The sequence below is a fragment of the Cebus imitator genome, unplaced genomic scaffold (genome assembly GCF_001604975.1).
Source record: "Cebus imitator isolate Cc_AM_T3 unplaced genomic scaffold, Cebus_imitator-1.0 Scaffold610, whole genome shotgun sequence".
Lineage (NCBI taxonomy): Eukaryota > Metazoa > Chordata > Mammalia > Primates > Cebidae > Cebus > Cebus imitator.
Window position 1 is genome coordinate 127187 of NW_016107925.1, and position 10413 is coordinate 137599.

Below are 10413 nucleotides of genomic sequence, written 5' to 3' on the forward strand. Positions count from 1 at the left end.
ATACTTGCTTTTCTGTTTCTTGAGTCCATATTTGTCTGCTATAAATGTAAAAGGGTAGGCTCAGGAATCAACCTGAGAGGTATTTGAGAATCCATACAAGTTAAATGTTTCTTTAAAAAAAAAAAAATTCTTAGTGAATTATGTAAGTTAAAATTACTTATCTACATTAATGTCCAGTAAGATTATGTGGGTATTCTGATGGCAGTAATAGTCTATGGAAGATCATTTTGAATTTGGCAGTGTTGAGGAAAATTAGTATTGAAATGTAGTTGTTGTGTGTTTTCTTGATTTCTTAACTGGACAAAGACAATGCTATGTGTTCATCAAACCATTTTATCTTTGTCCTGAGCACACTGGAAGATGTATTTTCCAGTTTCCTTGCAGGTAGGTGGGATATCATATCATTAATTCTGGCCAGTGGGCTATTGGTGGCGACCATGCATGTATTTTCATATCTGGTTCATAAAAGTCTCTCACTCACAGTTATCTCCCTTTCTTCTTATAAATGACGTGTTGAAGTGGCAACATCACAATGGAAGTAGTCTTTGTCTCTAAGTCCCCACTTGGACGTAAGTAACATATCCACAAAACCAAATTGTCAACCATATTCAACAGGAGAAATAATACATGCTCTCAGGTGCTGAGATTTTTCCTTTTCTTCTCTTTCTAAACTTTTGTTAAAACAGTATAGCAATTCCCAGTTCAGCCTGTGTGCTAAGGATAAGCAGGTGTTGTCCTCATATTACTCAGCGTTTTCATATACTCTGAAACACTCTCAGGTTGAAATAATATTTTCTCAAACTTTAATATCTTTATTAATCTTTGTAAAATTGGCTGTATACATTCTTTTCCATGTGTTGTTAAGGACTTGGTGACTTACTGAATGTTACATGAAAAGTGTAAGTAGTTAAAAGAAAAGATAAATTGTACAAAAATAAACTTAAAACTATCAAAGATTTCAAGAGAATTACAAGAGAAAGCAAGGGGAAAATTCCAAGGGAATAAAAGGTTATAGTTGATAACTGAAATTGGATTCTTTTATATTAGAAGTGTATGAACTTGAAAAAATAACTACCAACAGACACTTTGGAGAGGTTAATCCGATTTTTTTCCAATTTTTTCCTTTAATTATTTAAAAAATGCTAGTTAATAGAGATGTAATTCATACAAATCATATAACACATTTTACTTTTTTTTAAATTTTAAGGATTTAATTTAAATTAATTTTTTGAATTATTTATATCACATGGTTTGAAGTTTAAAAGATACTATATATGGGTATATCTATCTATCTATCTATATATTTTACATACACAAATCAGATTTAATGTATGGGTATTCCAAAAAATGCCAAACTGAGGTATCAAGACACTGGGCAAATTCCTTAAACGCTCTGTGCCCCAGCTTCCTTCCTATGAAGTAGAGGCAACTACGGCATCTCCAGGATGATGGCGTCGTGAGGAGAACCCCATGAGGCCATGTAAGGCAAGCACTTAGCAGGAATCTTGCTCACAATAAACACTTAGGAGTAAAACCTACCCAAATGCAAAGACAGGAGGCCAATGCAGTTCTTCCAGTATCAAATGAAGATAACAGTGGTATTTCAAAAATATAACCAAAGACATCTACATAGGGTATAGGAGCCTCACGGATCGATCTAAGGAATTCTAGCAAAAGAAAACCGAGTAGGACTCATCCCAACACAAAGAGAAAACAATACAAATCCCAGGAAGGGAAATTCCAAAGTCCCCTAACATAAAAGGAATGTCTTTGTCCCCAAGTGTGTGGTGTCCACGCTGGGATTTGTCCAAGCACACAAACCTCTTAGGCTGAACATTTCTGTGGAGCTTCAAACAGGCTGACCTTGAAAAATCCCGGCCTGTCAGATGAAGTTTGCGGAGATAGAGATGTCATTTTCTTTGCGTGAGTAATTAGTTATTCTTCCTCTCCCATGAGCTCTGAAGATTTGCATTTTTGAGCAAAGGTATCTGCCCCTCAGATCCAAGTTAGTCCTGGCAGATGAACCTCTGGAATTTGCTTCTCTAATGAAGCAGGTAGCTTTCTTACTGCCTTCTCATGGCAACTAAGCTTCAGGTGGCTTAAGGCTGCAAAAATGCTGGTTCTCATTTAAAAAGGATCGATTTCTGGCCGGGCACGGTGGCTCAAGCCTGTAATCCCAGCACTTTGGGAGGCCGAGGCGGGTGGATCACGAGGTCAAGAGATCGAGACCATCCTGGTCAACATGGTGAAACCCCGTCTCTACTAAAAATACAAAAAATTAGCTGAGCATGGTGGCGCGTGCCTGTAATCCCAGCTACTCAGGAGGCTGAGGCAGGAGAATTGCCTGAACCCAGGAGGCGGAGGTTGCAGTGAGCAGAGATCGTGCCATTGCGCTCCAGCCTGGGTAACAAGAGCGAAACTCCATCGCAAAAAAAAAAAAAAAAAAAAAAAAACCACCAAAAAAAAAAAAAAAAAAAAAAAAAAAAAAACGACCGATTTCTATTACTCCAGAGAAGAAAGTCTAATCATTTAACCTATGAACTAAGACTTTTCCTTGTTTATAATTTTTATTTTATTTTGTTTTGTTTTTAGAAGGATCTCCCTCTGTTACCCAGGCTGGAGTGCAGTGGAGCAAGATCACGGCTCGCTGCAGTCTCCACCTTCTGGGCCTAAGAGATCTTCCCACCTCAGCACGCCCCCCCACCTACCCACTAGCAGCCGGGACCATAGGGGTGCATCACCACAACCAACTAATTCTTTTGTTTTTCATAGAGACAGGGTTTCTCCAGGCTGCCCAAGCTGGTCTCCTGGACTGAAGTGATCCACTCATCTTAGCTTCCCAAAGTGCCTGGCCTACAGGCAGGAGCCACTGCTCCCAGCTATAATTTTTTAAAGGAATCAATTTGGTTCCATTCAACCTACATTCAACTGAGACAAAGTATTAATATTTTCCTCTATGAAGAGACCTGGAGTTAGGCATGGTGGCTTATGCCTAAAGGCTGTATGTGGGAAAATCTCCTTTCCATACTTGTTCCCAAACTCTTAGTTCTCCTCATTAGGAACAAATAATGCTACCAATTTCTTGTTTACTCTTCCAAAGTTGATATGCAGTTGTAAGTAATGATGTATCTAAATCTACGTACTCAGTTCTGCCATTATAGCTTCAAAGCAGCCATAGTCAGTAAAAAAATGAATGAGCACCACTGTGTTACTGAGGGAATGTGTTCAGTTTCCGGGTCCACAAGAGGGCATAGTTTTAAGGGCAAGAACTTCCCAGCGCCATGCCCCACTCCCTTCTCTCTCCATCCGGTAGATTTAACGGTCTCTCTTTTAATTTTCGAAGGCAAGAGAAGAATCAAAAGTCAATCACGCCAGCGGAAGTTCTAGGGAATTCCTTTCATTGGCCAGAGGTCTTGGAGAAGGTGGGGATTCCTCCCAGGTTAAAAGTCCCCTTCTTCCACACGCCATTGGACTCCATGTTTGGGTCCCCTTTGATGAACGCTCCTTTCATGGAAGATGTCTTTCTCCCTCTTGGATTTCCCCTCTGGAGTCCCCTTCCATACTCCTCGTGGAAGTTTTCTCTCTTCTTTTCTTCTCTTTTCTCTACCTGAGTAAAATAACTTCCTGCAAAAAATCTGTTTGAGGTCCAGTATTTACTTCTACGAGCGTACAGCGCACCTGCCGTGGTCCCCTCTCTCATTCTTGAGAGGGCGGACACCAAGAACCTACAACATTCTCTCGGGGGAGCTGTGCCTCCCCAGCACCCCCAAAACCCGGTTATATTACCACAATACCATATTTACAAAAACTGGGCCGGGCATGGTGGCTCACGCCTTTAATCCCAGCACTTTGGGAGGCCAAGGTGGTGGATTACTTGAAGTCAGGAGTTCGAGACCAGCCTGGCAAACATGGTAAAACTCAATATCTACTAAAAATACAAAAATTAGCTGGACATTGTGGCAAATGCTTGTAATCCCAGCTACTTGAGAGGCTGAGGTGGGAGGATCGCTTGAACCCATGAGGCAGAGGTTGCAGCGAACTGAGATTGTGCCACTGCACTGCAGCCTGCGCGACAGAGCAAGACTCCACTCAAAATAAATAAATAGATAAATAAAAATTAAAATTTAAAAATCCCATATTTACAGAAATGGGTGGGCAGCTGTTCTTAGTTTGTCAACAACTACCCTAAGGCATTAATGTCATGAGTTAATTTCCCTCCTGTGCAGTTAGAGTAGACTGGCTATGTACAACCCTTGGGAGAAATGAAAAAATAGCCACTGAAATAATTTTCTGTATGGCGAATTCTCTTGCAAACTGTTGTTGAGAAAGGCTGTGGGATCTAGAAAACCATCTTGCAATTGATGTCAACTGATCCCTTTGGAACCTGAGAGATGTGTCTCTGGAAATGATGGGCTGCGATACCCCTTTAATTCCTATTTAATATTTTCAGTTTGTGACCTCTGCAATTTCACTGTGTACTAGCCTCTGAAGTTGGGTTGAAAGCACACACTGCTGCCTCCTCTGCTCTCCTTCTAATTCCCTAATGTACCACACTTAATTAATGTTAACTGTATTTTTAAACAAATCTAACCTCATGAATAGTTGTAATCTTTGTTCAGTGGATGGGAAACTAATGGCTAGAACACTAAAGATATTTATTGATGGGGGGGCTCATGTAATTTCTGAGAGAAAAATCAGTGGTCAGAAGATTAATGACTCAAGCTCAATAGCAAAGCATGTAGGGTCCAGGCTGCACGCACAGATTGGGCCTTCAGAGTCACTTCTGGGTTACATAAGATGGGATTAATTCTGAGATTGGGGAAAAACACAGTTCACTTGTCTCTCCACATTTTTCTCTCCATGTTTTTACTTCCTGCAAGACTTATGGTCTTTCCCTTGTACTTTAATATGTTTTCCATGGGGACTTAGAGATGAAAGAAGAAAAAGTTAAAACTTAAGCTTGTTGGTTTAGATTCTGGTTAACTCTTCAAATAATAAACTTGAGTGAAGTCTGAAACCACAGAATGAAGTCAGCTCTTGTATTATTTGTGAACCTTATTTATTCTTTTTTCTATTTCCAGGGAGCACAAATAACGGATTGCTGGTTTTACTTTTAGAAAAATGTATATTTTTTTTCCATTCATTAGATAATGATCATTTTATTTGGATTAATAAATGCAGAGGTAACATTTTGAATCCATCTGTGTATTTCATCACTTTTATGAGTGCCCAAAATATAAAGGTTTTCTCAAAAATAAGTGCTTCTGAAGTCCCGTCCTTTCTTACCAAATCAGAGCAAAGAGAAATAAAGTACTTCAGTCTTTTATCAGCTAAAATGCTGACAGATGGAAAATAACAAAGATTAGACTGTTTTCCTGGCTATTGTAAGGAAAAATAAAATGTTTACTTGTTGGAAACACTATACCTTTCTTCCAGTCTCTCTTTCTCCCCTATCTTCTTGTTTCCCTTGACAGACTCTTTCTCTTATCTGAGCAAACTTTTCTGTTTGCTTGACTCTTATTCTCTGAGTGAACAGCAGACTGACACATTAGCTCCAGGGTTGGGTTCTGACTGTGTCAAGAGTAGAAGTCTGACATGCCATTTTATGCATCATATTTCTCCAATTATTAACTCTCCTTTACTGCCCTTTAAATACTTCACAAAATGGAAACCCCTTTTGAATAAAAACAGCTGATTCTCTGGGAGTTGCCTGAGGAAGCTATGGAGAGATTCTGGGTTTCTTTGTTTAGTATGTGGCTGTTGGAAAGTTGCTATTAGATCCAGAGAACTTTTTTGTTAAGTGTGATTAGCATTCAAAGAAAATGTTTATTTCTTACATCCTTCTATTGAAAAAAAAATAAGGTGTCTATATTTATATATTTATAGTAAAATTCAGAAGGCAAGTATTTATTTAAACCTATATTAACTGCACACATAAAAACAGAAGGCATTTGTGATGGGTAAATTTCAAAAGGTCTAAGATTTGTAATAAACACTCCGACTTCGTATACTTATTCAAACTCCTTCATCGAGAAATCGGGATGGGTTGCTATGAGAACAGAATTTCTTAAGAAAGTTCCTACACCTTCAAGTTTCTGGAAAACTCAGAACTTACTCACCCAATTTACTATTGCTCTGGCTACAAATCAAAAATGATAGAACACTTTAAGTAAAAGATGGTAAATTTGTTACTATGTTGAAAAAAATATTTTATGTTTGATGAGAATATCACTGAATAAATATCTCATTTATCTGAAATAGTTTGTCTATCCTTATAGGCAAATATGAATGGCAGAAATCTTATGTTCAGTGTAATATCACTGTTATACAGTAATGATGAGAAATACAGTTACTTTTGAAGCATTATTTTTTTGAGACAGCCTCCTCTGTTGCCCAGGTTCAAGTGCAGTGGCACAATCTCTGCTCATTGCAACCCCTGCCTCCTAGGTTCAAGCAATTCTTATACCTCAGTCTCCAGAGTAGCTGGAACTACAGCCATGGACAACCACACCCAGCTAATTTTTGTGTTTTTAGAGACAGGGTTCGCCATGTTGGCCAGGCTAGTCTTGAACTCCTGGCCTCAAGTGATCCACCTGTCTTGACCTCCCATAGTGCTGATGTGAGCCACTACACCCAGCCTTCTGAAGGATGTGGGCTTGCCTTGGTAGATTAGTTATGCCTTGGGTAACAAAATAATAGCCTGGGGTTTTGGCTGTTATTTCTTTTCTTCTTCTTCTTCTTCTTTTTTTTTTTTTTTTTTTTTTTTTTTTTTTTTTTTTTTTTTTTTTTTTTGCTTGTTTTTGAGATGGAGTTTCGCTTTTGTTGACCTTACTGGAGTGCAGTGGCATGATCTCAGCTCGCTGCAACCTCTGCCTCCTGGGTTCAAGCAATTCTCCTGCCTCAGCCTCCTGAGTAGCTGGGATTACAGGTGTGCGGGACCAGACCCGGCTAATTTTTATATTTTTAATAGAGACGGGGTTTCATCGTGTTGACCAGGCTGGTCTCTAACTCTTGAGCTCAGGTGACCCACCCACCATGGCTTCCCAAACCGCTGGGATTATAGGCGTGAGCCACCGATCCTGGTCTTTGGCAGTTATTTCATAAACATGTCAGGGAGATTTTATTTTACATGTCCTCTTTACTATCTAGTTTCACAAGGTCTTTAAATTTTTAATTTTTTGAGATAGGGGTCTTGCTCTGTCACCCAGGCTGGAGCTCACTGCAGCCTCAAACTCCTGGGCTCAAGCGATCCTCCCGCCTCAGCCTTGTGAGTAGCTTGGACTATAAGCACGCCCACAGCACCTGGCTCACCTGACAATATTTCTAATTATGAAGTGCTTCCCATTTCCAATCAATGGAGTAATACAGGTAAGATGGGCTAAAAGAGTGAATGGAGCCTTATCCAAGTATTTGGAACCATGTAGTAGAATTTTCTGCTTTTCTGAAAAACCATATCAGTAAACTTAAAAGTGCAAGGCTCCCAAAATGCTTTGCAATAATAATAGCTAGCCTTATTCAGCAATGATCCTAGGCATGGAGTTACACATTTTACTTATGCTATCTCTCATCCATTCATCAACCCAGCAAAGATTTTCTAAAATTCCATTTTGTTCAGGGAGAACACCAAGGCTCAGGGAAATTAAGTAATTTGCCCAAGGTCATATAATAAGGAAAGGTTGGAGCAGACGCAAAGTCCATTCTCTGTTCTCTCTAACTAAGTAAGCCTTTAAAATTTTTAGTACTCTGATCCAGGGTGACTACTTGATTAACTTTGTAAACATTCTGTTTACACTAGTATGCCTATCTCTGTATGGTAGAAAAACATCTTTTTTTTTTTTCTTGAGATAGAGTCTCACTCAGTCACCCAGGCTGGAGTGCAATACTGTGATCTCAGCTCACTGCAATCTCTGCCCCCTGGGTTCAAGGGATTCTCCTGCCTCAGCCTCCCAAGTAGCTGGGATTACAGGTGCCTGCCACTGCACTAGGCTAATTTTTTGTATTTTTAGTAGAGATGGGGTTTCACCATCCTGGTCAGGCTGGTCTTGAGCTTCTGACCTAGTCATCCGTCCTCCTCGGTCTCTCAAAGTGCTGAGATTACAAGCATGAGCCATGGCGGCCGGCCAAAAAACATCTTTTTTGAATCTTTCTTGAGAGTGAGCATTATAGGGCAAGGGTAAGGGCAGTGAAGTGAGTCCCTAACATGACTGAAACTCAGTGGCAGTGGAGACCTAAGCTATGGTTCTTATGAGATGCAGTTAGTATCTCCGGCTGTACTGTGGATTCCTTCCTGTCACTATAATGCTGCCAGCATTGAGTGTGATGGTTTACTATCTATAAGATTTAAAAATAACAGGCCAGGCATGGTGCCTCATGCTTATAATGCCAGTGCTTTGGGAGGCTGAGGCAGAGGATCCCTTGAGTCCAGGAATTGGAGACCAGCCTAGGCAACATATAGAGATCTTGGTTCTACAAAAAATTTTTTAAAATTACCTGGGTGTGATGACACATGCTTGTAGTCACAGCTACTGGGGAGGCTGAAGCAGGAGAATCACCTGAGCCTAGGTATTGAAGGTTGCAATGAGCTATAATCACACCACTGTACTCCAGCCTCGGTGACAAAGCAAGACTCTCTCTCTCTCTCTCTCAAATTAAAAAATATATACATATATACACATATATATGTGTATATATATATGTATGTACATACATGTATGTGTGTGTGTATATATATATAAAATAGAAAACTTTCAACTTTTAGGATGAATAAAGGGCACAGAATGACAATTTTTCCTGGATGCTTACACATTAAGGATTTACATAGTATTGGGACCAGAGAGTTACAAAAACTCATGTCTTTGTAAACTATGTCGCTTCAGAGAATGTACACATTTGTGTTTTAAAGTTTACTGAGGCGATGCTAATATTTCCATTTGATATAAACATTTCAAAATTTCTGCTATAAATCTGTACAAATATATAGCGTTTTTCCCTCCACTTATTTCAGATACAGAAACAATAACACAGTTAATTACAGCTTTTCATTATCGTTTGTTAGGAGAATTAAGACATAAATTATCACGTGTGCTGCAAGACCAAAAAAAAGTGATTAAAATTTATTGGTTTTTTGTTTTATCTTACCAAATTGTAACACATGTACTTTTCTTCTTTCTCTGTGTTCTATTTCACTATTATAACCACTTTGGCCATTTATTATTAGTATTTTTGTATAATCCATTGCAGCTAGAATACTGTGTAGCTCATAACAGATATTTTGGATAATGCTGAGTCACAGAAATGTGGTGAAGCCATTTCCTGAGTATTGATTTTATTAATGATTATTATCATCATGTTTAATCAGTAAGTGATTTTTTTGATTATCCCCTCCTCTTGTTTACTGTGGATAAGTAGTTCCCATGATTCCTCTGTCTTCTTAGCAAGAAATATCTGTGGCTATGAGATCATAGCTAAACAGCTTCAATTCTATGCTCTTCTTCTGAGCAATTTTTCTTCTTTTCAGACTTCTTCCTTTTCTTTTCCTTTATTTCATGTTCTTCCTCTACAATAAAAACAAATTTAGAAAAAAGAATGTAAATTCACCATTTGGAAAAAGTAGAAATTAACTTTGATTATAAGGAGACTTGGCTGCTCACTAAATTAGCTTTTCCTATTGGCTAGGAAAGGGATTAGACCTAGGGAAAGGGGACAGAGCAAGGACAAGAGGACATCTGCCCACTGAGAAGAGACTAGTGAACACTCGTTTCTTCCTAGGTAACATTTTGGTTCAATATCACAAAGGCTAATGACATCTCTTGTAAGATGTGAACTGCCTCTGAATTAAGAGGCACTAAGATTATAAATAGTAAGAACGCTAAGATTGATGTCAAAATTAATGGCACGGGAGAAACATGTCACACAGAAAGACAGAGAAAGCTGTAGAGGGCTGGGTGCTTAAGACAACTGGTGATAGATTTGGGGAGCCCACTCTCCACAGACTGGAAGCCTGAGGGGTACTGTCACTTGTTCTGGTAACCCATCCCCATCTGTTCTGGGGTCCCTTGACCTAGTGTGTGAGCTCTGGAGATGCCATTTCTTAGGCACTAGTTAATATTTTCTGAAATAAATAAGTTAAACAAGCTGGGCGTGGTGGCTCACGCCTGTCATCCCAGCACTTTGTGAGGCTGAGGCAGGCAGATTACTTGAGCCCAGGAGTTTAAAACCAGCCTGGCCAACATAACAAAATCCAGTTTCTACTAAAAATACAAAAATCATCCAGGCTTGTTGGTGCGTCTGTAATCCCAGCTACTTAGGAGACTGAGGCAGGAGAATTGCTTGAAACAGGGAGGCAGAGGTTGCAGTGAGCTGAGATCGCGCCACTGCACTCCAGCCTCGGTGACAGAGAGAGACTTTGTCAAA

The 10413-nt window shown here is 39.4% G+C and overlaps 1 long non-coding RNA gene across 1 annotated transcript in view; it reads right to left on the reverse strand.

The window, feature by feature from the left end:
* Positions 1-9219: 9219 nt before the first annotated feature.
* The window catches only part of LOC108294924, a 51874-nt gene continuing 50680 nt past the window's right edge, over positions 9220-10413 (reverse strand). Inside the window, exon 3 of the long non-coding RNA XR_005198056.1 lies at positions 9220-9556. This is a non-coding gene — a long non-coding RNA (uncharacterized LOC108294924). The remainder of the gene's footprint in view (positions 9557-10413) is intronic.